Source organism: Octopus bimaculoides, chromosome 2 (assembly GCF_001194135.2).
Source record: "Octopus bimaculoides isolate UCB-OBI-ISO-001 chromosome 2, ASM119413v2, whole genome shotgun sequence".
Taxonomy (NCBI): Eukaryota; Metazoa; Mollusca; class Cephalopoda; order Octopoda; family Octopodidae; genus Octopus; species Octopus bimaculoides.
The window spans coordinates 64703319-64704620 of NC_068982.1; the positions used below are offsets into that span (position 1 = coordinate 64703319).

At 33.9% G+C, this 1302-nt stretch overlaps 1 protein-coding gene across 4 annotated transcripts in view; it reads left to right on the forward strand.

The window, feature by feature from the left end:
* LOC106869901 (amine oxidase [flavin-containing] A) overlaps positions 1-1302 on the forward strand; it is a 58972-nt gene that overhangs the window by 44110 nt on the left and 13560 nt on the right. The window lies entirely within an intron of this gene.

Here is a 1302-nt window from a genome sequence, read left to right on the forward strand (position 1 = left end):
AGGGTTAGGGTTATGGTTATGAGTTATAGGGTTTTAGGGTTAGGGTTAGGGTTATGAGTGAGGTTATGGCAAAAATAATCATAACCCTAACCGTCACCCTAAAACTAACCCTAAACCAGATGAAATATGTCACAGGGAATAGCATTTTTATGACCGGCCAAAATTTATTGTTTATAAAAAGAGCACTGACTGTATTCAGCTGAATGGACGTCAGTGATTGGTTGAAATTACAGAAATACGACAACTTTAACATGAAATAACTTGCGATGTACAATTTTTTGTTAAGAAGGCTAAGAGAAAAAGTTGTTTTGTATGACACATTCTACCAGTGTCCCAAGTTTGAAAGTGTTTCGTTAAGAAAACAAGTGTTGCCCATCAAATCATAAAGATCCCTTAGTTGGTATGAGGCTCAAGGAAAATTACTTTTGCATTACATATAATTCTATATGGCAACCCATACAGAATTATGTCTGTAACCTTACATGTACACTGTCCTTAGATACCAAGACATATCAATAACTTTCCAATCATCCAAAAAAAAAGACATGAACACAACTATTCATAAACACAACTAGCCATAAACACAACCAACCATAATGACGAGCCATAAAAACAACCAGTCATAACCAAAAATAACCATAAATACAACCAGCCATAAACACAATCATTCATAAACACCAAGATGTATCAATGACTTTCTTCGACAGCACATATATCATCCTGTAGTCACTGTCTTTCCTACATGATTGTAACAAACTCAAACATATGCTTAAAAAAATATCTGTTAGAATTGTCATTGCTCTTAAATACTTGCTTGGCTTCCTTCAGCCACAACATAAAATATCTACTCATAAAGTATAAACGAAATGTATTTTTCCCCTTATAAATTCTAATAAGTTAAACAAAATGTTTATTAGATTCACTTTCCACAATTTCTTCCCTACAGCCATTGACTGCAACCATTTTAAAGAAATGTTAATTGCACCAGCCTCACTGGTCTCAGAGGCCATGAACATGTCTTCTTCTAGGTCAAACTACTAAACAAAAAAAAAATTAAAAGAAAAAATCAGATTGTTGGATTGTCACCAAATACACACTCTCTCTCTCTCTCTCTCTCTCTCTCTCTCTCTCTCTCTCAAGATACATACATATAAAGAAAATGAGATGACAAAGGAATAAACAATTATCTTATGAACTTCATTAGCTTACAGCTGTTTCTACTATAAGATGCGGTAGACAAACAGTTGAGTACTTGAGTAATGCCTTACAGCTTCATCAGAGCCTTGAATATGCAATTTATAT